The sequence below is a fragment of the Myotis myotis genome, unplaced genomic scaffold (genome assembly GCF_014108235.1).
Source record: "Myotis myotis isolate mMyoMyo1 unplaced genomic scaffold, mMyoMyo1.p scaffold_m19_p_8, whole genome shotgun sequence".
NCBI classification, from domain to species: domain Eukaryota; kingdom Metazoa; phylum Chordata; class Mammalia; order Chiroptera; family Vespertilionidae; genus Myotis; species Myotis myotis.
Window position 1 is genome coordinate 39,962,254 of NW_023416390.1, and position 26,941 is coordinate 39,989,194.

Sequence of the window (26,941 nt, forward strand, 5' to 3'; positions counted from 1 at the left end):
TGGATTCATCATACTTTCCAGGATTGCTGAAACTATATGAGTTTTATGAAGCTATTTACTCCAGTGTTCCAATAAGATGAGTGACTTATTTTCCTGTGTGAATTTAAAGTCAACCAGAGCTAACTCTAAATTATAGTTGTGAGCTATAATTACTTCAATGGTTAAGACCATTTTGGCCTCTGGGAATGAAAAGTTATATTTTACAGAGCATGTGAAAGAAGCATTTGTGAATTCATCTCTGTCTTCCATTCATACCTGGGTTAAAATGAGCCATGGTGTCCAGCAGTTTCTTTGGAACATTACACAAACTGACTTGTTCTTGGCCACGTAGCAGTTGGGAATATACAAACAGGACTGAAAGGAACCAAACAGCAAATTCTTCACAGGCAGGAAACCTAGTATTTACACATTAATCAGTAGGGTGATGGTCCCTAAGGTGGCTCATGGCTAAGATTTCTTATTCATCATGAATGGGAGCTAGCATCTCAAAGGACTTACTTCATGTCAACATGTTCAACAAGACTAGACTAAAGCACTATTGTGACAGCATTTCAGCTCTCTGTCCTTCCCCTTCTCTCTGCTCCAGTAGGAAGTGCCCTCACATTCTCCTTCTTTCCCCCAATCAAACTAGCTTTCCAATCTCTATTCACACTAAGATATGAATACCTTATAGTGGTTCATCAACATTTTCCATGTATTTACATTTTAACACCCTGAAAAACTTAAAGTTAAATATCTAAAGCCCTAATCCCATGCAATTTTAAGTAATAGCCAGTGAGTTGATAGGTTTGGGAGTAATAATGAAAAACAGCTACATGGACTAGGTCAGGGGTCCTCAAAGTACGGCCTGCGGGCCACATGCAAATACAAATATTGTATTTGTTCCCGTTTTGTTTTTTTACTTCAAAATAAGATATGTGCAGTGTGCAGTGTTCATAGTTGTTTTTTTTTTAAACTATAGTCCGGCCCTCCAACGGTCTGAGGGACAGTGAACTGGCCCCCTGTTTAAAAAGCTTGATGACCCCTGCTCTAGGTTATGTATTCTCATTGTTCTCCAATGGGTAAAAATTCATTCCAGGAGGCAAAAAATATACACATTAACTCTTTTTTACATATAGAACACAGATACTCGAATAATATATAAGCAGACATATGGTATATCTATGATATTAAACTTTAACTGGGGCGGGGGGTGATTAAGAAAAAAATGTCAAGAAGTCCCATTAGGGATGCCATAATGAAAAAAAAAAAAAAAAGTGAGAAACTGCTCCACATTAGGGACTCAAGAAACCTGTAGAGTGCAAATTTTGCTGAATTGTTTCTAAATGTTTTCAGTATGAAGCAACTTATGTCTGACTTAGTACTTATACTTGAAACCAGTATTTATGTCCTAATAAGTCAAGTATGGTCTTTTGTTGTATTTTTTTACTCTTTTAATGATAAGAGGAAATGAGGAGAGACTTGAGAACAAGATGTACTTGGATTTGAATTATACCTCTCTCTCCTATTTGTTCTTGAGCCTTGGCAAATGGTTTATTCTCTTTAAGCTTCAGTTTCCTTGTCCTTAGTTTACTCAGGGATCATAATGTTCACATTGTGGAATTCCAGTATCATAAGACTTAATTCAAATAACATACATAAAACCTCCTGCACATTGCCTAGTATGTGATAAATGCGTGCCAATTAGTAACTGTAATTCTATGTGTTGTTCCTTTTGTGTCAGTTACTGTTTTTTAAAATTATTATAGAGCTGTAACCGGTTTGGCTCAGTGGATAGAGCGTCGGCTTGCGGACTGAAAGGTCCCACGTTCAATTCCGGTCAAGGGCATGTACCTTGGTTGCAGGCACATATCCAGTAGGGAGTGTGCAGGAGGCAGCTGATTGATGTTTCTCTCTCATCGGTGTTTCTATCTCTCTCCCTTCCTCTCTGTAAAAAAAAAAAAAAAAAAATAATAATAATAATAATAATAATAATAATAATAAAATTATTATAGAAAAAGATGTTTAAATTTGAGAGATAAAAGTATTATCCTATATAATAAAAGCTAATATGCTAGTGTCCAGTCATCCCTTCAACCAAAATGTAATATGCTAATGATATGCTAAGGATGCTCAACTGCTTGCTATGATTTGCATGACCACCAGGGGGCAGACAGTCAACCGGTTGACCAGTTGCTATGATATGCACTGACCACCAGGGGGCAGACGCTCCAACCAGTAGGTTAGCTTGCTGCTGGGGTCCAGCTGATCAGGACTGAGCAAGATGGGCCAGACACGCCCTGGAGCCTTCCCTTGGTCCCTCCCTGACTGGCCACACTCCTGAGTCCCTCCCTGGCGCCGATCGTGCACCAGTGGGGTCTCTCAGTCTGGCCTGTACCCTTTCGCAATCTGGGACCCCTCAGGAGATGTTGGAGAACCAGTTTCGGCCTGATTCTTCAGGCCAGGCCAACGGACCCCACTGGTGCATGAATTTGTGCACCGGGCCTCTAGTTTTCCATAAAATATAGAAGCCTCTCTGGGATGAATGTTAATACTATCTTTAAAAAGAAACACTTAAGGTTATCCTTTAAACCAGTACCACCCCAATTGACATAAATCCAAAACATAAAATCTAAATTTTGTATTTGTTTGTTCTTTTTTTGCTTAGAGGCAATCCTCTGCTAAATTAGACTTTTGACATGTCTAGACACTAATGTAGTATATTAAATGTTAAATGTAGAAGGATTAATTTTCTGGCCATTCTGTTGAAATATGGTTTTCTTCAAATATGTTTTACTTTGGACTTAGCTGTAAAGTCATTGTTTGATTTCCCCTAGTACCATGAGAATGCAAAATCATTTAAAATTTACGTCTATTTGTGACATCACTTTTGCTTAGAATGTTAAGATGATATTTGCCTTTAGATATTCACCAACTTGCATGGAATCCTAGGCTAGAGAAATTAATGAAAGGAAATAGTGACAATCAGCCAGTATTTCAAACTTAAGAATGCATGTGGAATTGGGTAAATTTTAGTATTGATACAATGCTGTGGAAGATTTTGTTTTCTTGAAAGGAGCATTCACAATTCATGCTCGCTCTCTCCTCGCGCCCCCCCTTCCCCCAACTGATTGTTCTGTGTTTGTGATATCCTATTAAAACTCTAACCTGCCAGCCTCATTCCCAGATTATTTTGCTTTCTTTGTAAGATTAAAAATCATCTCTACAGATGAAAATTCTATGAAGATGGAGGATGCTTTCATTATACTAATTGCAATGTGGCAAAATAGAGTAAATGAGCAACTCTGAAATGTGCAGTATATTCTCCCTGCCTTTTCAGCTTATCTTCTTTTTCGGTAATTTATCTCATCAACAATATGCCTACGTTTCTGTGATATAAAAATCCTTTAATAAGGAATATCCATAAAGTAGTGTTCTCTATTCCAGCTTTGTAATTCTTGGCTTTGACAACAGAAAATAAAAGTTTGAGGAGCAGAGTGAAAAGAATGCTATAGTTAAGGAACACATTGATCCAAAAGAAATAGACCACAATTAGTGGAATTCAGAAAGCACCAATGACACAATTATTTAAGACTCTTCCTAGCTTTCCAGGGAGCTGAGGGAACAGAATTTCACAAGGTATACAAACATCACATTTCAAAGGCATATGAGAAATCAGAGAGCCTCATTTGGAATAAAATATATTGGCTCAGATTCTGTTTTCATATGCTTTAAAAATCATACTCCAAGAGGATTTTGGAAGAAGTTTTGTCTTTAAAAAACCAGTAAGCTGCAAAATTGGGTTAAGAATACATATTTGCTAAAAGACACCCTGGAAGTTCTGGTGCACAATAGGTATTGTCTGTTTCACACAGAATTGTCTCAAGTCAATTACTGCATAACAGTGGAAAAATCAGTTTCAGAATAGTAGGAGACATATGTTTTGGCTGAATTGTTGAGATTTATAAGATAGCCCCTTTGAGGACTGACAAGTGAAATAATTTCCCAAACTTAAAATCTAATTGGTTAGAATAATCGTCACCTAGTTTGAACCACAGTATCATGAGGAATTAATTAATATGGTATTTTTCATAACCCTTGTTTATCTCATTTATGATAGCCAAAGTGATTTAACAAGATGTCTCATCTAGGAAAATTAGAGTAAGAACCCAATCCAGCCCAGCTGACATGGCTTAGTAGTTGATCGACCTATGAACCTCCAGGAGGTCATGGTTCGATTCCTGGTCAGGGCACATGCCCAGGTTACGGGCTCAATTCCCAGTGCAGGGAGTGCAGGAGGCAGCCAATCAATGATTCTTTCTCATTATTTCTTTCTTTCTCTCTCTCTCTCTCTCTCTCTTTCTCTCTCTCTCTCCCTCCCTCCCTCCCTCCCTCCCTCCCTCTCTCTCTCTCTCTCTCTCTCTCTCTCTCTCTCTCTCTCTCCCTCTCTCCCTCTCCTTCTCCCTTCCTCTCTGAAATCAATAAAAATATACTTTTAAAAAAAATCCAGTACTTCTTTCCATTCATTACCTATGCTTTCCTCTCTTGCAGTCTTTCAGGTAGGGTGGACAAGAGCCCTTCCCCAGGTGATAGGCTCCTACCAACCTGTGCAGGAAGGTCATATAATGCCCTCTTCCATCCCTTAATAATTTTTGCATCTCTAGGTTGCCAAATACAAGTTCTTCCGTAGACTACTAGAAAATTTGTGGAGCCAGATCCATAACCTTTCTCTGTTGAAACTGTTTTTGCCTCTTCTCACTCACATGCATTTCTCTGTTTCTGTAGAAATCTTTAAAAATAATTTGGCGAAGCATTGCCAATTATTTTTCATCCCTTTAGAAAGCTTAAAGTGGCCTTGGCAGAGGTGGGAAAAGCACTGGCCAATCTGGACTTGTTCACTAGTTCAGGTATTCCTGAAAAGAGAGAATGCTTGTCACTACTGGTCATGTTCATAGTATCTTTGTCTTATATTCTCTTGAGCCTGACAGGGTACTTTCAGATGGTTGGAGGAAATAGAGGTAGTTTAGTTTAATAAGTGACGTCTGCCTAACATATTGGTTCTAAATCTATACAAGGTAAGAAGGACCTGAGTTTGTTCCACGGTATATCAATCAAGGAGTTCTAATTGAACAAAGAAAGCATGATCAGCTGGAATTTTCCAAGAGAATTTAATAAAGGACCTGTTTTCAGAGGTGTGGTAAGGTTTAGGGCTGTGGTCGGCAAACTGCGGCTTGTGAGCCACATGCGGCTCTTTGGCCCCTTGAGTGTGGCTCTTCCACAAAATACCACATGCAGGCGCGCACGTACAGTGCGAGTGAAACTTCGTGGCCCACGCACAGAAGTCAGTATTTTGTGGAAGAGCCACACTCAAGGGGCCAAAGAGCCGCATGTGGCTTGCGAGCCGCAATTTGCCTACTGCTGGTTTAGGGGAATCAATACTAGATGTCAAGCTTCGTATTGACCAACTATAGGCTCCCCCATTCTTGAAGAAGGGGAGGTAATGGAGGTTAAGTTTGGTAAGAGCTGAACTTGGAAACTGAAAGGGAGCCTGCTCAATAGGAGCTGTTATCATTGAAAGATGCCACTGCCAGATTGCAGGCAAAGAGGGAAACCGAAAAAAAATACTCCAACTTCTCTTTCCTTCCCACAAAGAACAGGAAAAGAGTAGAGAAAGGATTTGGGAGCAGAGCTCAACCTGCATACATGGTCAATGAACTCATTTCCAAATGTCTTCCCCACCCAGTATTTAATTTGAACAATAATTGATGGAAGTGTTCCTTTAGAGCTCTGTATTCCTATGTGTTTTCTTTATTGTTCTAAACATGTATTGGCTTTTAAAATGTTATTTTAAGTCAGGACCCTTAATGCAAATTTTAATTGTTGTGCTGTGCAGTAATAGTGCACATTGTCTAGTGAGATACTGAGATGTTTGCTCTTAAAAGAAATGGTCCCAATTTGTCATACTTTCAATTTTTGCATACTTTTTTATGGTCTGCTGGTGTTCTATGATATCAGCTGGCATGTGTACAGCTGTCCATGTCTATAGCAGCTATACTTCCTACTTCTGAATTCAACTATTTTCATTATTCTATGCAGAATAGGCTAGAAAAGGCTGTAGTCATTCACTAAACACATTTTTTTATTGAGCATCTGTTATGCTCAATAAAGGCCCTGAAGATATCAAGGTGAGCAAAGCAGAAAGGCCTTTCACCCTTGGGAAGCTTCTGACTCAGTGTTTTTTCTAAACTACATATGTCTTTGAGACCTCAGAGACTGTCTTAAGAATCTTTAATCTTCTGATACTTTTGGGGGAATAGGGAGACATATGTTCTGGTGCTTTGCTGAATTCGGAACTGTTGAGGTTACCAAATAAATGTGTGATGTATTTGTTACTGTATTTAGTATCGTTCATGCATCCAAAAAAATGATTTCTGAGCATCTACTATATGCTAGTATATGTAGCAGTTGAGAAATTAATAACATTTCTTAGTGTTCAGGCTTAGTTGGGAAGCAAATATGCAAATAACTACAGTGGCAGGATGTCAAGAGCTATGGGACTAGCAAACAATTCCACTGTTTTGGATGAGAGGGACTGTGAGAGTTGTGGTAATAACCATAATGCCCAAGTTTCTGGCTGCTCAGGCAAGCAATTTAAAGCCTCCCTGTTAGTAATATGTGCTTTTATTTAATAGGAGTCCCGTAAGTACTCACTTGTAAAAGCAGTGTTTCCCAGAATCCATTGGCACAAACTGTTCAACTCTTTGGAACACACATGTAACAGCTCCAAGCACACTGTTAACACTGTTTGGGGATAAACCGCATGACTCTGAATTAGGGGGCTCAGTAGAAACTATGGTTTTATAGATCCTTGAACATATATGTTATACTAATAGTGTAGGCCTGTATTCTGAAACTGTTAGAATAATGAAACCACATAATTATGAAAAAGTCCTGTTAGCAGTTGTAACTATGGACTCTATAGCTATTTAGAGGTCATAGCCCTTGTCATGTTTGCAAATCCACACCTTACAATGCTTTATCTAGGTTAGTGTTAGCTCATCTGCTGACATCTTGGAAAGGAAGCTCAACACGCCTATTTTTAATCTGAGACTAGGACATTTCCCTGGCAGTACCGTTTGGGCAGTACCGTTTGGGCATGCCCAATGAGTCCCTACCTATTTTTCTAAGTAATGACACTTCTATGGAATATATTTTTCATTTTTTCCTGAATCTTTTTTTCCTTTTTCTCTCCTCTCCCCTCCTCTCCTCTCCTCTCCTCTCCTCTCCTCCTCTCCCTCCCCTCCCCTCCCCTCCCCTCCCCTCCCCTCCCCCTCCCCTCCCCCCCCCTCCCCTCCCCTCCCCTCCCCTCCCCTCCCCTCCCCTCCTCTCCCCTCCTCTCCTCTCCTCTCCTCTCCTCTCCTCTCCTCTTTTCTTTTCTGAGAAGAGTTGTTCCTGATAAAGAAAAGGGAAGCTATAGTGATATTACATGAGGAGGACAACACTTTTTAGGTTTAATAACATATTGACAATGATGGAGCTCAGACCTTCGCACCCACCTTCGCACCAGCCCACGCATGTGGTACCATGCTGGTGGTTCAGCGCCCAGACCTCGGAGACCTCTACAGAGCAATGGTCACTTCCTCCTTTATCAACTTACATATCACATTTGGAGTTCTCATAAAAAATTCTTAGTCTCAGGGACTGTCTTATTGGGACTTTGTTTTTGCATTTATTTATTTATGGTGAAAGAGGCTTGAATGATTTATGCGCTATATAATAAAATATGTCCATGAGGCTGGAAAAGAGTATAAGCTATTTTTATACTGTATGTTAGCTTACATTTTAAAATAATATGCTTGGTGTACTTTTCTTTTATCCCCCAAACACATTTTTTAGGTGAAATACCTCTAGATATATAGCAACATATACAAATATCAATCTAAAGTACAACAAATACCTTATTTTCCCTGTGTTTCCAGACTTTTGGCCCAGTTAGTATATTTGTTAACTTTTTTTTTTCCAGATTAACCATTAAATACATTACTTTATTTTAGAGATCCTTAACCTGAAAATACATATTAAACATATTATTTTAAAATATAACTTACATACTATTTAAAAATAAGCTTACCCTACAAATATCAAAATGTTGTACACTTGAAACTAATATAATGTTATATGTTAATTATATATCAATAATAATAATGATGATAATAATGTTTATTCCATGTTAGTTACCTAAATTTGCAGACAACCTGTGTAATTTGACTCATTTGCCAGATTTTCCTCCAATGGTAAAATGTCTTGGGAGAAAATATGCTTTCTAAAGATATTAAAGTCAGATTTATTTCAACAAGTCTATGTGTCTCTTCTATATTATGCATTTGATTAATGCAGAGGTCTTCAAACTTTTTAAACAGGGGACCAGTTCACTGTCCCTCAGACCGTTGGAGGGCTGAACTATAGTTTAAAAAAACCAAAAACTGTGAACAAATTCCTATGCACACTGCACATATCTTATTTTGAAGTAAAAAAACAAAACGAGAACAAATACAATATTTGTATTTGCATGTGGCCCGCGGGCAGTAGTTTGAGGACCCCTGGATTAATATATGTCTCTGTGTTTTCTTCCTTGAGTAATACCAATGGTAAAGGTGAAGCAATAGGCATTGTTTCCAAATGTTTGCCTTTTTGATTCTGAAGATAACTATTATGCTGCTCTTCTGCCTTAATCACTTCTCACCTGTATCAGGGTATGACTGTATCAATTGTCTAGTGGACTTAATGCCCCTTAGCTATCTACTATGATAGGGAATGGTTTAGCTATCATTCCACCAAGTCTTGTGCTGTGACTAATTGATTCAAAGGCAATTTATAATGTTATATAGATAACCACAAAAGACTTTTGTGTTTTGCTTTCTCACTTCCCTACCTTATCAATTTGCTTTTCTTCTACTTGTGATAAAGGCAATGAATTATCCGCTGTGTATGGAATAAATGTGAGTTACTGATATAGCCAAATGACTGAAAAAGGCGCAGTGCCACTTTCAGAATGACAGCTTGTTACAGGATTCCTTTCACCAATAACCCCCACAACCTACGCACCAACCTCAAGCATGAGAGTCTCCTGTTATCCTGTCAGGATTTAGCAATAACTGTTACCTTCATTTGTTTTCCAATGTTACTTATCTTGAAAATGTATGCCACCTCTCATATATGCCCATTTTTTTCTGTGATTGCCCCTGAATATATAAACAAAAATTTCCCATAGGCCAGTGTTCTAAATACGAGGCTTTGGTATAATGGAGCTACATGTGAATCAAAGTTTATTTCCTTTTCATACTTCAAACATGCTTTCTTCTTTGAAAACATTACTTACACACAATCCTTAGAAATGAAATCTCTCACTCTACTTCTTTGGTCTTCTAGAATCTTCATAGCGAGGCACTATGTTGAGTGCAGTCCGTTTTCTCTGGGGAATGTTTTAAACTATAGAAGTTCACAGCTGTTTAGTGTTCTGTTCTCAGATAGATAAAGTGTGATATGGGAAGTTCGTGCTGCTGGACTCCAGGATTGGTTATGTCAGCCTGACCTGGAGGGCAGGCAGTCCTTTCCTGTCTAAAAGTCAAAGCTATGACATATCACACTGATACCCAGGGAGAAAAAAATTGTATAAAAATTTAATCCCTAAAAGTTTTCTGCTCCTAGATCCAGATGACCACTTTGCTTATGTCTATGCTTACATACTAAGTAGTATGTTAAATAGTATATTCACTTCTGTAGTAGCTCTTTGAAGTCTTCTCCACAAAGGAAGACATTCCCCACCGTTCTAAACAAACTCAGTACCACGTGCCTACTAACCTAATGATAATCTGTTTATCGGTGACATTTAAACAAGAAATATATTTTTGTAATATACTTGCAGATTGTGATTTTAATTTAAAATATTGGAGTATATTCTATTACCCCTAATCCAGTGCCAGATACAGAGCCTCAAAGATCTTAGTGTGTCCCAGGGAGCAGGTCAGGGAGGTTTATTTTGCAGTACTGGGCTGAGGACTCAGACTGTCAGCAGCAGTTCCCTTCTCCATTCATTTATTCAGTGATATTTATTGTGCACCTCTTGTGATAAACACACCATTAAGTATGTAATAAGATACAGAGTTGAATATGATACCTGGTTTATGTTTAGGAAAAATCACTTTGGCAGACTTGTGGAGGCAAGGGTAAGGAGGGGGAGACATAAACAAGAGAGCAGGCCAGAAAACATTGCGGTATTTGGCGGGAAGATGCTGACATGAAGTGAAGGCAGTGGGATGAAACAGAGTGAACAGATTAGACCCAATGTGGTTATGATCCCTTTAATAATCACATGAAAACCTTTGACTTCTCCACAGAGAGAGCAATGCACATGGGTGTGTAATACAAGTTACAGGAGCCTAAGGCCTGTCTCTGCAGTCCTCTTCCAGAAGGTGGGGCGCAGGTCTGGGGTCCTGCAATTTGACCCTTGAAATTATAAGCTAAGGTACAGTTGCAAACAAACATTATGTTTCAGTAAAAAAATAAATAACTGGTAGACATCAAGAGGGTCTCAGAAATGAAACTGTGAACGTACCTTAGTCTGTACAGAGAGATATAGAGAAATATGCTCTCTTCCCCTTGTTTTGCCTCTAGAAAAAACTAACTGCTTGGGGAAGGTTGAAGAAAAACAAAAGTAAGTGAAGTGACTTCGATTGGCGGTAGCGAGATTGATTAAAAAGATTGGGATAGCATTTTTTTTTTCAGGCTGGAAAAACAAAGGAATGTGATTGAAGACTATAAAATATTGTAGCATATAAATAGGACCAAACACACATGTTCATAAAATCCCTTAGAAGCACCACAGAAGAAAACCTTGGGAGTTCTAAAGAGGCAAATAAAATGTAGTAAATAAAAAGAATCACCTTTTCACGCGGTAGTCACATTGTGGAAATCATTGCCATAGTAGATGGTACAGACCTCTAAAATAAACAGATTCAAATAGGATTTCAGAAAATTCATGTTTAATAGAGCTCTAACAAAAGTTTAAAGAAATATCTATCTTTTTAGGGATAAAATGCATTCATAATTTTTGAACTAGAAATTAGAGAATTTGGGACCAAATGTTCCATGAGTTTGACTGGCCTAAGGTGGTAGCCATCATATCCTTTTGTTCACAAATTAAAAGTGAAAACAATTCCAATCAAGCTAACATTAAATTGTTATTTAAAATTTTTTTCCTAGTTGTAATTTTTTTCAATTTACCAATCATAATACCAAATAGGACCTCCTGAGTTTACTTGGCCAATTCAATGCTCACCCTAAGTTCTTCCTGCGAGGTACTCATCTACACTTCCACCATCTCCGTAGCCATACATTCTCTCCACTTAGCAATTTTCAGATCCTTATTTTTAAGTTGAACCTCGTATCTCCAATTTACTTTTTACTCTGATCAATTTTAAACCACAACAAATTGCAGAAATAGTACCAGGAACATCCATATACCCCCTCACCTAGCTTTGCTAACTATTAATTTTTACACATTGCATTAGCTCTCTTACTCTCTAAGGAATATAGAATATTGATTTATGTTTCACATACTTATGTTCAGACATTTATATATTATTAATCTACATATATGTATATATTCTCATGCCGAAGCATTTGAGAATTATTGCAAAAATCAAGACACTTCACCCCTAAATATGTCTGCATATTCTAGGAACCCAGAATATTCTCTGCAAAATAGGGAGTACAGGGAGAGCAGTATTGATAAAAGTACTATTATGTGACAAGCATTCTCTCATATTTCCCCTTGTCCTAATGATATCACCTATAGTCACTTTCTTCTTCTTTTCAATCTGGGATCCAAGCCAGGATTTTACATACTGTTAGTTGTCATCTCTCTTTAGTTTCCTTTAAATTTAACTGGTCTCCAGCTCTTTTTAATTTTTTGGTGATATTATTGTTCTCCATAATTTTGATATTTTTGAAAAGTTCAATGTAGTTATTTTTCAAAATGTCCTTCATTTTGGATTTGTTTTGACTGTTTCCTCATGATTAGATTCAGATTAAGGATTTTGGGCGGGGTATCTGCATATCTATATAGCTAATACTCTGTCCTTCCTGGTGTTCTTCTCAGGAAATGTAGGATATGAATGTATTCTATTACTGGTGATGTTAAGGTAAAGATAATGTCCATATGATTTTTCCATTGTAAAGCAAATTTTTCCCTTTTAAATTCAAATAGAATTGGTATGTGGGTAGGAGAGTGACACTTTGAGATTGTGTGATTTTCCTGTTCCCTAACTTTTTACCTGGTGGTTTTAATATCCATTGACAATTATTACCTGAATTGGTTATTATTGTGTGGTTGTAAAATTCTGGCTTACTATTTACTTTTATATTTATTAATTTATTTGCTTCTCTTTCTCCCCTTAAAAATATTTTAGTATCACTCTGTATTTGAAAATTCAATATTATTATAATCTACTAGAGGTCCGGTGCACAAAAATTCGTGCACTTGTGGGGCGGGGGGGTAGGGGGAGCCCTCAGCCTGGCCTGCACCTTCTCACAGTCTGGGACCCCTCAGGAGATGTCCGACTATGGCTTAGGCCTGCTCCCCAGGGGATGCTGCTACCATCAATTTCATTCCAGCACTGTTCTCTCCTTCCCCCATTCCATATTTGGATTTCTCTCCTCTCAAGTTTGAATCCTCATACCCTACAATATCAATATACAGGGTGGAGCAAAAATGTAGGTTAACAGTTGTAGGTATGCAAAACACAGAGTTTATTCTTGTATTATTATTTATTTATTGTATTATTTAAATATCAACAATTATAAATCTACTTTGCCCCACCCTGTATTTACTCATTTCCTCAGTCCTACAATGCATACAAAATATCTTCAGATCTGCCACACCAATATCGCTACCAACAACAATATTACTGTGCTAGGTTCAAGATTTTTTACAATTCGTTTTGTCCTTAGAATATGTCTCTCTATATGCAGTCCCAATATTTGTAAAAAAAAAAAAAAAAAACAACAACCTGCTTATATGTGGATTCTTTTTTTTTATCAGCATGATCTAGGTTTCAGTTTACTTTTAAAAATATATATAATTGATTTAAGCCCTGGCCAGTGTTGGTCAGTGATTAGAGTTTCAGCCAGTGCACCGGAGGGTCACAGGTTCAATTTCTGGTCAAAGGCAAGTAGCTGGGTTGCAGGTTGGATCCCAGCCCTAGTCGGGGTACATTTACGAGACAACCAATAATCGATGTGTCTCTCTCACACCTCTCTCTCTCTCTCTCTCTCTCTCTCTCTCTCTCTCTCTCTCTCTCTCTCTCTCTCTCTCCCCCCCCCTTCTTCCCTCCCTCCCTCCCTCCCTTCCACTTTCTAAAAATCAATTGAAAAAATATTCTTGGGTAAGGATTAACAAAACAAAATTATATATATAATTGATTTAAGAATTTAATTCCACTGCTCTTCATCTAACTTTGAGTATGGAAAAACTACTATTTTTAAATGCTAAGAAATCTAAATGTTACGTTACTAACTATGCAAAATCCAGTGTCATCATCGTATGCAAGATCTGTTTAGAAATTAAGGGAGCATGTGCTAATAAAGATTCAAAATTTTATTACTACTCCAAGTTCAGGATCAAGAGAAGTTTTTTCAAGCATACAAAAACATCAAGGCTGGGTAGTGAAGGAGATAACAAATTGTCCCTGGAATCAGATTGCCTGAGGGCAAATTGATCCCCACTCCACCTACAGGTTACAACCAGGTCCAGTTTACTATCTTTTCGTTCTTTTGTCCTCCTCAGGTGTAAACTTGGGTACTGAAAAGTTTAACATAGGTACTTAGCTCAGTGCCTAAAGGATAGCAAGTACAAACTGAATCATACCTGTGATTTGGGTGGTGCTGGTGGTGATGCTGGTATTAAGTTTTAACAGTACATTCTGGATATCCACAGTTCCTAATTTTAAGGTTGGCATATGCTGATTTTCTTAGTAACAAGTTTTTTTGTGGGTTTTGTTGTTGTTTTTGTCTTTTATTTTTCTCTCTCAGTACTTTTGACACACAAGGAAAAGTTATGACTTAGCTAGAAGTTCTGGCATTGAGAATGACCTTGTCCTTGTTTTGGAGTATCTGAAAAATAAAAATAAAAATTCCTCCTGCAAAACCCTGGTCAGTTGCTGCTGCCAGTCCCGGAGAGGCTGTCTGTCAGGATGCCGAGCATTGCTGCTGCTGTAATCACCAAGGCATCTACCCAAAATCTCCAGGCTGAGAACTAGGTAGGAAAGTCCATATTATATCTAATAATAGCTCTGGAAATTTTCCTGAAATGCTTGCTGGCAACTCTCAGGCTTGACAGGCACAACATACTATAGTTAATAGTATGTTGTCATGCTTGCTAGTGAGTGGTTATAGTGCTATTCAGAATAAGAGCTAATCATTTGCTATGACTTTTAAAAATATTTTCACTTGTACTCTTGGGTTCTTCCAAGAGTGGCTAGATATATTAATACAGATGTCCTGTATTTTTTTTTAAATCCTTATTGGAGGATATTTTTTTCCATTGATCTTTAGAGAGAGTGGAAGGGAGGGAGGAGGGAAAGAGAGAGAAAGAAAGAGAGAAACATTGATGTGAGAGAGACACATTGACTTGTTTCCTTCTGCATATGCCCCAACCGGGACAGGGGATCAAACCTGCAACTGAGGTACATGCCCTTGACCAGGAATCCAACTAGCGACACTTTGGTCCACATGCTGACGGTAAAACACTGATCAAAAATATAAATGTCCTGTATTTTTAATCCACCACTTCGTATAAACTATGGGTTCCTATAAACTATTGATTCCACCAGTGAAAAGTTTGGAAAGAGAAATAAGGTTGCCGTATGTTGATAATTATTACATTTGGTTGACGGAGACATGGGGATTTTTATATTATTGCAACTACTTTTAGCTGATGCTGATATATTTTTTCTTAATGATAGGCAAAGGTACATAGAAAATAAATATGGGGAGCACATACTGAGAATTTATACCTCTACTTTTGTTGTTATGTTTTTGAAAATGAAAAAGAATTGACCATTAGAAACATCCAGTCATGACATTTGTGAAATATTTTTTTAAATGTTAAATATAGGTAGTGGTGTGCTGGCAGATGACTCTCTGAAGAAACACTGATATGTAATGTTGCCCATTTGCACAGTATGAATACTCCAGCATGGCCACTTTCACCCTATTGATGTGGCATTACTGAGTGTGGAGCTGGGAGGAGCTGTGCACCCTCAGTTCCTCCTGCGCCTGTGCGGCCGGTGGCAGCCCTCTGCTGGGAGAGGTAACAGAGACGTGTTAGGTTTTGGAGTCGGACTCTTAGGCAGATCCCAACTCTAACATGCACTTCAGGTCCTTGATCCACTTACTTAGTTTTTCTGCGCCTTAGTTTCCCCTCTATAAAATTGAGACAATTCCTACTGCATTAAAATATAAGGATTATGCGAGATCGTATATGTAAAGGACTTACTATGGTTCGTTATAGAGTGAGTGATTGTTCCTGCTAACATCCTTTATTCTCTTCAAGATAAAATAGAAGCAAGAACTCTTGGTTTGGGGTGGTTTCAAAGTTTCATAAGGAAGGAATGAGGCCGATCATCTTTTCAGAGGGCTTCCTGCCCAGAATTTCTATAATTAGTTAAAATTGCACGTTTCAGGCACAGTCACAAACCTGCCTGAAGCTCACCAAGTTCTAATTGGTTGGATATTAATAGGTAGGCTGGGAAGTGATATAATGTGGCCACGAGAGAACTATCTGTTAAAGGTAGGGTTTCTCTCCAATGGATCTGGCACTGCAAATACACAGTAAGAATTAAGTATTATCTCAGAGTTGACAAGGTGAAATACCTATAATTTACTTAATCTTTCCCTAGGGAATGTTACGACCCAGCTGAAATATTTTTGGCATGAATAAGCCTAAAGTTTATGTTGGCAAGTTGGAAATGTTTCCATTCACAATTTTGATTTTTGTTTGAGCAGAGTTATTAATAGTAATGTTTTACTTTCCAAATTTTTTGTTTAAGTTGGGGATTAATCATGATATCAGTAAATGTAAGAGGGGGTTTTCTCCTTCCCTTTTTTTTTCCTGAACAATGTATTTTTTTCTGAGTAGAAATCTAAAATTAAGGTCATCATTGATTTATAATGATGCAGTTTTCAGAATTGGTGAATTGTATGCATACATAAAAATATTTTTAAAGTTCACTGTAACCAAGGCTAGAGAGAAGCTCAATTATAAGTTAAGCCCATGTTTTGAGTATGGAGACACTAATACTGAAGGCATTTAAAATTTGATTTACATGTGTGGGTTGATATATTCCTACTGGGAATACAAGTAGGGAGTGTATTTCCCTTTCTGAAGGAGTTTCATGAATCATAACTGCATATTTTTAATTTCTGAGCAAATGCTTAGGAGATAAGAAGCAGTATGCTGTATCATCCATCTGAAATTGGCCCAATTGTCTTTGCTTTTAAAAGAAGAGGTTTCTTTCAGAAAATTAAAACATTTGTCCCTTGGAAATTAGAACTGTTTCCTTAAAACAATGCTATTTATACTAATTTAATTTAACGGGCCATAATAAGAATGTTTTTAAGAAATGAAATGGAACAAAATAGAGAAGAAAATAGCATGTGTCATACATAGAAAGGGTCAGTAATATTCTGTGAAGCATGTTTCAGTTTTGTGTGTGTGTGCATGTGTGTGTGTGTGTGTGTGTGTGTGTGTGTGTACATTTTAAGTTGTGAAGTAAAATTTGTCACTAAGCCCACTAAAAGAAATAAAAATTTGGATATTTTAAAACATGCACTAACAAAGTCCATGAAAAGAAAACAACAACTCTCCCATTTGTGGTACACATCAAAATGATATCTGGATAGAAACCTTCTTGGAATGTTGTTTTAAACAAAATCACCCTGGATTTAGAGGGGTGGGAGAGCTATGCATCTGCCTGAGCCTCACTGGGAACAGCAGAGATGAATTAGAGAGGGGATTTGGACTCTTAGGAAGATGTGGTTGTAGAGATGCACTTTCTGTCTATTTTAATTTCTTTCTTTCTTAAGCAGGACAAATACTATTGGGCCTTGCACACACAATGTGTGAGTGTATATATATACACACATTATATATACTATCTAATCTAATAATAGACAAACAGGGTAATTGACGGTACCTTCACTACGCCTCCCATTGGCTAATCAGCAAGATATGCAAATTAACCGCCAACAAAGATGGCGGCTAATTTGCATACGTAGGCGCAAAGCTGAGCAGCAAAGGCGCTGAAGGCAGCTCCGGCCAGAGCAAAGGCCTGGGTGCCAGCAGCCAGGGGAAGGGAAGGCCTATTGCATGAATCTTTTCGTGCAACAGGCCTCTAGTATATACTATAATAGGTTATAGTATAGTGCATTTATTATATTCTTATGTAGCAGCCCTATTATCTCAATTAGATTTCAGTACTTTTGGGGTTAGGAGCTTTGCCTTCGTCTTTCTTATCTTCTTGCACATCATGTACCTTGCACACATAGTAGTATGAGCTGAATAAGTAATTACTGTTAATAGTGGTAATGACTAAAGTTTATCCTAACATACTGTTTGACCACATTTATTCACATGTTTATATATTCATTCATATTCCATCTTCCACAAAGGATTTATCACAGCTTATGACATGAATATATAAGAAATAATGGCTGAATTATAAGTTAAAAAATCATGACATATGTGTATACGTGCACATATCTAAACATATATTTATACACATACACATATACACATATACTTTATAATCAGGCAACAAGTTTCTTCACAGTTCTTTCTTGCATCTGTCCTTCTCAGTAGGCAAAGAAATAGCCACACAACCACTCCTGAAGAAACCGTGGTAATGGATTTTATTTTTGTTATTCTGCCATCAAGTTCATCCTGTTGTTGGTGCTTATATTTTAAATGGAACAAGTGAACATGAATCTAATGTTTGGGAATTTAGCATGTGTCTGCCCTCTGAGGGTTCCCAGGGAAGCCTTGATAATGACGGTAACGCACAAACTGGCCCTTGTTGGCGCCAGCTGTGTGGGCTTGTCCCTTCACCAGGCGCTCTGCCAGCCACACCAGCCTTTGCACAGCTGCTGCTCTTCTGGGGTTCGCCCAGTCTGCTTTCTGTCTCTTGTCAGTTTGACAGTGCTAGTTACAGAGATTCGTGCCAGACCACACTCTGGTGTGGCGGTTATACAAGTTGTGACTTAAATTTCTTGCATGCAGTTTAAAATGATACCAGGTTCTGAAAATGCAAAGTAAGAACATAAATAACTCCTGTAAGATTCTTAAATATAGAGCTGAAACCAAAATAATGCCTTTAAATCTTCCTTGTCGGATGCCCTCCTTAGCCATTCTAGCCTAAACTTAGAAAATAAGGTTTATTTTTAACTTTGGTACCTCTCTGAGTTATTCCAGGGAGATTTTCATAGGGCTTTTCCAGTGTTGTTATGCGCCATAAAATATATGCTGCAAAAAGTTGGATTTCATCTGCATGTTCTTCAAGGACACTTCGTGGACTTGTTCTTTACACCAGCCCAAGCTAGGCTGAAAGATGTCAGGGTGATGATGCAGCTGGTGGTGATGACCCTAAACAAGTTCTGGGGATGGGCTATTATATTACATTTTTATTAATTGTTGCACATCTTGAGATCTGATTCATTCCTAGCTCTGGGTCTTTGAGCCCTTACTAATTTGCATAAGTGCTCAGAACCATGCTAATTTTTTCATTTTACTTCAGCATATTTTGTGTTAAGAGAAAAAAGCATTAGATTTCTAATAAGCAAATGTTGGCTCAACTGTTGAGCTGTAACTTGTAGCTAGAAGGTTATAGCTTAATAGAACAGTGGAGAAGCTAAAAATCCTGACAATTCTGTAGCTTCAGTCTTTCTCTTGTATAATTTTATAGTTTCTGTCAGATTCAGAGAGGCTAAACTCACATCATGTTGTCAAGTTGAGAGTAACATTTATCATGAAGCAAATCTTCCAACATATTCAGCAGTGGCCAAACAGGAGATGGTAGGTTTTCATTTTATTTCCAAAGTGATTTCTGAATTTTCAGGTTGCAGTGAAAAAGGAGATGGAGGGTATAAATTGGGGGTGATCCATTGTCTCCAAAACACAATCCCAGAGGGGAAACAGAGGAGCAAAACTCCTGTTGGGGCCCTGTTCTTCTGCTTCGCTTTCCCCTGTCATTGGGAGGAAGGAAGGAAGGCAGGTGAGGAGGAAGGGAGCTGGCAGTGGTGTCATGGAACCAATTCTCACTGGTTGGGAGCACCAACTGTGTGCATCTCTTTCCAAACTTGCATCAAGCAGCTGATAGCTTAATATCAGCCATGGTGGGAATATTCGCACCGTAGAAATGGTCAGTGCTGCAAATCAGGGCTCCCTCTCCCTCAGAGCAGGTTGTTCACATTTATTAGCATTCCCCTGGTGACCTACTATTGAAAGGAACATTGTGCATCCCAACCTAACCGTTTTCCTAACTTGTCAGTATAGGTGACATTTCTAAATACCTTGACTATAGTCTGCCTCATGTAAACCTTTGTGTATTATAGATATGCAGGGTTGGAATATGTTCTCTATTTAAAAGTTATTCAGGATTCATTTGTTTTCCTGTGTAATTTTACCTTGTTAGAGTTCTCAATGCAACGTTATCTTTTTACCTCTCTTCTATTTTTTTACACCATTCTCTATTATCCTGTCTTGATTACTTCACATTCTCTTGGATTTTGACATTTTATGAAGAAGTGCTCAGAACCATGATAATTTTTTCATTTTATTTCAGCATATTTTGTGTTAAGAGAATTCCTGGTTAGCATGATCCAAGGCATCAAAGAATATACAGACTCAATTCAGCACACACTAATTGAGTCACTCCTTTGCCTAAGACGTGCCACAGGAAGTGAGACATAGTGCCTTGTCTCAAGCAACATAAAACCTAGGGGGGAAATCAGACTTGTACACTATTCAAACTAATGTAGAGCTTAACGTGAAAGTTAGTATTAGAAAAGGTACAAGAAAATGCAAGCTGAACCACAGAGACGAGAGATTATTTCTGACTGCAGAAATTAGAGAAGGCTTTATGGGGATGGAGCCATCTCAAATAAGTCTGAAAGAATTATAACTCACCTCTATTTATAGTTTTTATGACTAAATGACTGTAAAGTTCACATTAAAATAGTTTGTGAGTTCATTCACACAGGGTGCGGCAAAAGTGGGGTTACAGTTGGTTGTATGGGAAATAATACAATAATTAATAAATAATAATATAAGACTAAACTCTGCATTTCTAGTACTCTCAATTATAAACCCACTTTCCCCCCACCTTGTATTGAGTAATGATCTGCTAAAATTAGCTTATTATCATGGGAGTCAGGAAAATTTAACAAAAGTACGATTTTGATGTCATAAATGTATGGAATTACTAGATTCAGCAGATGCCAATGCAAATGATGCCTTCTGCTCATCTCCATGCCCTCCATAGGTTATAATCGGAGTGCCATTTATAGAAGGTCCTTCATAAAAACTTACAATTACTGAGGACCAATTGTGTGCCAGGCATTTGTACATATATGATATCAAAGACAAAAACCAGTAAAGATATTGATTTTATTCAGGTTATTGCTGTAGGAAGAGTACCCCAGATCTAAAGATCAGAGTGTGTCTCTACAGAATGGTTTTGCCTTAGCCTTTTATAGGAAGGAGTAGACAAATTACAGGTAGGGAATTTACACTTGGGATTTTGCAACCAGGGGAAATCTCAGTCAGATGAACAGGAAATGTTCACTTCTGTGTCTTAGCTAGTTTCAAGGGGAAAGAAGTTCTAATCCTAGCTATTCACTCACGAGACACAAAACAGGAAGTTGACTAGTCAATATCTGAACCTCACATTCACTCTGAAATGCACTATTATCAGCATTAAAACATTTAAAAAAAAAATCAGAAACAGACATTCAGAAAGGTTGAGAGACTTGCCAAGGCCTCATAGCAAATAACAGAACTGGAATTCCATCTCATATCTTTCTGACTCCGAATCTCTTGATTATGCCACAATACTCACTTTGTGTTCAGAGAATGCTTTAATAGTAACTTTTAAGGTTAATGGAACTTTCACTTATTTTTATATGTATTTTTTCATTCACACTACCTATTTTGGAGAGAATAGCCTTCAAAGAACCAGGTTGAAATGTTTAGAATTAATAGAAATCTATTCTTGGGCTGGTTTATAAAAAGACTGTGCCTCTCCTAGCTGATGTGGCTCAGTGGTTGAGAGTCAACCCATGAACCAGAAGGTCAAGGTTCGATTCCCTAGTTAGGACACATGCCTGGGTTTCAGGCTCTATCCCAAATGAGGGGAGTGCAGGAAGTAGCCTATCAATGATTCTCTGTCATGTTTCTGTCTCTCTCTCTCTCCCTCTCCCATCCTCTTTCTGGAAACAGTAAACAATATATTTTTAAAAATCAATTAATTAAATTTAAAAAAGTGTGTGCCTCCTTCCCCATAAATAAATCTATCTTTCAAGTGAATGAGTAGAGAAAAATCTGGAACTGTGCCCTAGTGTCTTAATATTCAGTGATTGCTCTTGCTGTCAATCTTGCTTTTCCACCTCTGCTCCGTGGGTGGTAAAGGTCTTCAGTAGGTGCTTGGAGATCCTCATAGAGGTACTTGGCTGAGTGGGACACGGACAGAAATCAGACAGAGCTTGTTGACTCAGCTTCTGCCAAAGCTTTTGGGTATGCATGTTGAACATCAAATTAAAAAAAAAAAGTCACTAAAGATGGTGAAAATGTGAACACCACTGATCTAGTTGAATATATCATTTCCTAAAACAAATGCTGACTATATTTTGCTCCTGGAAGCCTGTGAGCCCCTGAGTTTATTGGCGGTTGCCATGTTCATGGGGCCCTTGCTGAGCTATTGATAGTCATAGTAATGCAGTGTTAAGGTGCACCTGAAATGTTCATGTGCACAGCAGGGAAATCTAACCGGCTGGCGTGAGTCATTGGGCATCTATTCCACTCTCAAATTATTGTGGTAATTACGAGTGTGAGGTGATAATTTGTGGTTGAGTTTTGTCCTAAGGCCCAGTCATCCAGTTTTTTTTTCCTAATTCTGTTTAACTTTTATAATATTGTGTTAGCAAACAGACCAGGTGCTGTTTTACACTAGCTGCATAATATATTCTCAGAACAAAAGCAACCACTCTTCTGGCTGTGCTACCTTCGAAAGCATGGGAATTGTGTCTGTTCTACATGGAAGGGAAGAATGAGCACGTTGTACATAGGATCTAGAGCTGCTGAAGCCAAGATGATGTGGGACAATTTGTCTTTGCTGGTAGCGGGACTGTGGGCTTCTTAACTTGGAGGCAGGAAAGCCAGGTCTCCTGCTGTCCAGTTTCTCCATGGTCTGCCATTCAGAGGTGGCCTGGCCCCCGCCCCATATCGCGTGCGTCATTAGTGGAGAAAGTCAGGCAATGAAAGGAGATTCTGTTGCTACTTCGTTTTGATTCCCTGTAATTTCCTGGTTTTAGGAGAAGAGTGCCATGGTCAGAGGAAGCAAAATTAAAAATAAGACAAATTGGCCAGAAGATACTAGATAATACTAGAAAATGAAATATCGAACTGTTTTTACCCACTGGAAGCAAAGTGAATGATTTGTGTGAGTCAACATTTCTAAAGAAGGGCATTTTGGTTGCCTTGAATCTTAGGAAGCTATGTTTTGAAAGAAGTATGGGCTGGAATAGACAGGGAATAGAGTGCCATTTAGGGCAGGAGAAGCTATAAGTGCAAAAGCCTAAAGTGGGAATGAACCACAGATATTGACTATGGAAAGGTAAGTGAGATGTAAATCAGTAAAATACAGAGGTTGTCAGTAGAGCTAAATTTTTATATTTTCTTGTAAAAATTATAATTAATGGTTAACTGGTATTCAGACTTTCTAAGGCAAGGCTTAAAATTTTCTTTTATTCTTCTTTGATGAAGCCCTCTGAAATTCACTGAGTATCGGAGTGATAGCTTTCTCAGATTAGAATAGAATTGGCAAATCTGGGTAATGTTCAATAAGCAGAAGAAAGAAAAGAGAGAGAGAGCAAAAAAAACAGAGGCAGGCGTGAGTGGAGGGCTCCTAGCATAGCAAAACATTAACCTCCCTCCTCTTTTAGGGGGACTAAGAACTCAAGATTCTTATGAATAGATTCTTTGAAGAGTAGTTCCCAACGTGAGGTTCCTGAGCTCGCAGCATCACTTCACCTGGCAACTTGTTAGAAATGGCATTTTCAGGCCTACTGAATCAGAAATTCTCAGGTGGGACCCAGCAAACTTTTATTAAGCCTTTGTCTAAGTCCATTTCTGCTGCTATAACAAAAAATACCATAAACTGGGTGACTTATAAACAACAGAAAATTATTTAAATTATTTCTCACACGTCTGGAGGCTGGGAAGTCCAAGTTCAGTGCTAGATTTGGTGTCTGGGGACCCAGGAGCTCAGTGAGGTCTCTTTTGTAAGGTACTACTTCCATTCATGGGACCCTGCCCTCATGACCTAATTACTTCCCAAAGACCCCTCCTCTTAATGCTATTACCTTAGGGGCTAGTATTTCAAAATAGGAATAGGGGGCGGACACAATATCCCACCTATAGTGTCCCTCCAGGGGATTCTTATGCATGTTAAAATCTGAAAATCACTGTCTTAAAGTATTTGTTTTCAATATAAAAGTGTTTGAGCCCCCAGTCAGCATAGCTCAGTGGTTGAGCATTGACCTTTGAACCAGGAGGTTGTAGTTTGATTCCGGTCAGGGCACGTGCCTGGGTTGTGGGCTCAATCCCCAGTGTGGGGTGTGCAGGAGGCAGCCAATCAATGATTCTCTTTCATCATTGATGTTTCTATCTCTTTCCCTCTCTGAAATCAATAAGTAAATACATATTTAAAAGTACTCCAGCCGAAACCGGTTTGGCTCAGTGGATAGAGCGTCGGCTTGCAGACTGAAAGGTCCCAGGTTCGATTCTGGTCAAGGGCATGTACCAGTAGGAGATGTGCAGGAGGCAGCTGATCGATGTTTCTCTCTCATCGATGTTTCTAACTATCTCTCTCCCTTCCTCTCTGTAAAAAATCAATAAAATATATTTTAAAGCTGGAACTGGTTTGGCTCAGTGGATAGAGCGTCGGCCTGCGGACTGAAAGGTCCCAGGTTCGATTCCGGTCAAGGGCATGTACCTGGGTTGCGGGCACATCCCCAGTGGGAGATGTGCAGGAGGCAGCTGATCGATGTTTCTCTCTCATCGATGTTTCTGACTATCTCTCTCCCTTCCTCTCTGTAAAAAATCAATAAAATATATTTAAAAATATATATATATATATTTTAAAAAAATAAAAATAAATAAATAAAAGTACTCCAGAAAGTAGAAAGTTGATAGATTTTTCTCCTGAACTCCTTTCTCAATGCTTTCAGTTCTCTGATTAAATCTGGGAGAGAGAAAAGAAATCTCAATCAGGTGCTCAGCCTTTGGCATATACAAATCTGTCTTTGAAAAAAAGAAGTGTGGCTGGGCTGCTGCCAGACCTACAAACATTAGCTACAGGAGGACCCAGCGGGGCTGTACCAGGCACAGCATCAGGCCCTGCCCTGGATGTACAAACCCAGGAATAACTTTTTAAAAAATCAATTCTTAATCTCAGACTCAGAAGTGTTCTATTTAACAGAGCTTCAGAAACCCAAAACATTAATTATGTCCAAGATGAAAAAAGTAGCTGGTGACGCTGAATTTTCAACCTCAGAGAATTTAGCAAACATTTCAAAAATTCACAGAGATAACTGGCAGTTGCAACCTTTCCGGGGTCAAATAAATAAAGTAAAGGTAACAGACATAAAACTGAAAGGGCAAAGTGGGAAAACATGAAGGCATGGGGCAGGGGATGGAAAAAGCTAAGTTGTATCTTTTTGTCCAGAGGAGGGAGAGTTGAGTCATGGCAAGGACAGGAGTCAGGTCCACAGAGGAGTGAGGGTCCACAGTGAAGCAGAGGAGTTATTATTCAGGAAGAGAGACAGAAGGCTTCCACTTTGAGTCATGGCCAGTTTTCTAAGCTACAATTACAACCAATGCTTCATTAATACATGACATAGAAAATAGCGCTAAGAATAGCCATAAATCATAGATAGCCTTATCTTACTAATTACTAATGTTTTGAGTTCTCATTATGTGCTAAGCACTGCACTAAGTACTCTCATTTGATTCTCATGACAACCTATGAAATAGACACCATTGAGGAAACTGATGCTTTTAGGAGGAAAGTTATACAGTTAGCAATTAAGCCTCTAGGATTTGAACCCAGGCAGTACTACTCCAGGGGCTCTTCACTCTGATACAAGTAACGTAAGGGAAATACACAAATCCCTTGTCTCCAAGATGATTTGATGCTATTCTGTCTGCTTTATCCTTTTAAAATAATTGCTTTGTTACTATTTTTATATTATAATAATAGTGTATGATCGTTGCATCCAACTGAAAAATGTCATAAAGTACATAGAAAATAATATTTTTTTGCCCCATCACCCAGAGATAAGTGATGTTAACAGAAGCTATCATAATTAATGCCTCCGAACTATCTGGTGTGCCCTTTAAGAGGCAATCAGCCCCAACTCAGACACTGATTCCCTAGGTCTGGGTAAGGTTAAGACTTGCATATTTTAATAAGTATCTCTCCATGGTTATATATATATATATATATATATATATATATATATATATATATATAGTATTATATTTCATGCCCAATTCTAAAAATGCTGTTCTGTACCTTAGATTGTCAAACATCCTTATGGAGAACATCTGTATTCAGTGTATCTCTGGATTCTTGAATATCTTAATATTTCTCATAAAAACTATCTGTAGAGACAGGAAGATACCTAGGAGAGAAATAGTTCCTACACTTTAGCATACACCATAATAACCTAGAGGACTTGTTAAAACGCAGACTATAGAGTTTCTTAGGTAATGGAACTGGAATGGGGCCTCTATTAGTCAGGGCTCGCCACAGAAATAGAACTGAGAGTATAGATATATAGATAGATATAGATGATGTATAGATATAGATAGATAGATAGAGAAATAGAGAGATAGATAGATAAATTAGGATATTTATCATAGGAATTGGCTCACATGGTTATGGAGGCTGAGAAGTCCCACGATCTGTTCTCTGAAAGCTGGAGAGCCAGGAAAGCCAGTAGTATAATTCAGCCAGAGTCTGAAGGGCTAAAAACCAGGAGCTCCAATGTGCATGGCAGGAGAAGATACACAGGCAGGAGAAGATGAATGTCCCAGCTCCAGGAGAGAGAATGCACCCTTCTTCCATCTTTTGTTCCGTGTGGGCCCTCAATAAACTGGCTGATGTCTATCGACCCACGTTGGCAAGGGTGGATCTACTTTAAGTCTCCTTATTTAAATGCTATCTCTTCCAGAAATATTCTCACAAATACACCCAGAAAAAATGTTTGATCAGTAAACCATCACAGGACTCAGCAATTTGCGTATTTAATAAGTTGGTGGGTGATGCTGATGCTACTGGTACAAGGACCACACTCTAGAACCACTGTAAAAGTGAGTTTCTGGTAGAAATTCTTGTGGTTTTTGGAAATTCCTTAAAAATTCAAGGGGAAAGTCCTGACCTTGATGCAATCATCTAGAAACAAATTCAGTGACATGTAATACCATGGTCAGGAACACCATATATGAAAACTCTATTCAGCTATTTCTGTGTCTCTATGACAACAGTAAAAGTGTAACAAGAATAGCTGCTGATGTTGTTAGCTGAAACGCCTTAAATGCCCAAATGATTGTTGGTAGCAAGGGAAG

The 26,941-nt window shown here is 38.3% G+C and overlaps 1 protein-coding gene across 5 annotated transcripts in view; it reads left to right on the forward strand.

The window, feature by feature from the left end:
• The window catches only part of ZNF385B (zinc finger protein 385B), a 365,265-nt gene that overhangs the window by 189,167 nt on the left and 149,157 nt on the right, over positions 1–26,941 (forward strand). Inside the window, exon 1 of one of the 5 annotated variants that reach the window (XM_036320794.1) lies at positions 14,210–14,297. The exons of the other annotated variants lie outside the window; for them this stretch is intronic. The gene's annotated coding sequence lies outside the window, so the exon portion shown is untranslated. Of the gene's footprint in view, positions 1–14,209; positions 14,298–26,941 lie in introns of those variants that run through there. 5 annotated transcript variants of the gene reach the window in all.